Source organism: Arachis duranensis, chromosome 1 (assembly GCF_000817695.3).
Source record: "Arachis duranensis cultivar V14167 chromosome 1, aradu.V14167.gnm2.J7QH, whole genome shotgun sequence".
Lineage (NCBI taxonomy): Eukaryota > Viridiplantae > Streptophyta > Magnoliopsida > Fabales > Fabaceae > Arachis > Arachis duranensis.
The window spans coordinates 103,733,918-103,734,572 of NC_029772.3; positions in this window are offsets into that span (position 1 = coordinate 103,733,918).

Below are 655 nucleotides of genomic sequence, written 5' to 3' on the forward strand. Positions count from 1 at the left end.
TTAGGTGGTTTTGAAAAAGATAAGAAACAAACAAAAAGTTAGTTAGTTGATTGAAAAAGATTTGAAATCAAATTTTGAAAAAGATAAGAGGATAAGAAGTTAGATAAGATATTTTTAAATCAAATTTTGAAAAAGATAAAATTTTTGAAAAAGATAAGATAAAAGATAAAAAGATAAGATAAAAATTTTAATAAAAAGATATTTTGAAAAAGATTTAATTTTTAAAAAGACTCAACTAACAAGAAACTACAAGATAAGATTCTAGAACTTAAAGATTGAACCTTTCTTAAGAAGAAAGTAACAAACTTCAAATTTTTGAACCAATCACATTAATTGTTAGCTAATTTTCGAAAATTTGATATAAAGATAAGAAAAAGATTTTGAAAATATTTTGAAAAAGATTTTTAAAATTTTCGAAATTTATAAAAAAATGACAAAGATATGATTTTTGAAAAAGATTTTGAAAAGATAAGATTTTTAAAATTGAAATTTTGACTTGACTTGTAAGAAACAACTAATTTTAAAATTTTTTCACCAAGTCAACCCAAAATTTCGAAAATTTGGAGGAAAATAAGGAAAAGATATTTTTTGATTTTTGAATTTTTAAAGAAAAACACAAAAATGAACCAAAACATGAAAATTTTGGATCAAAACA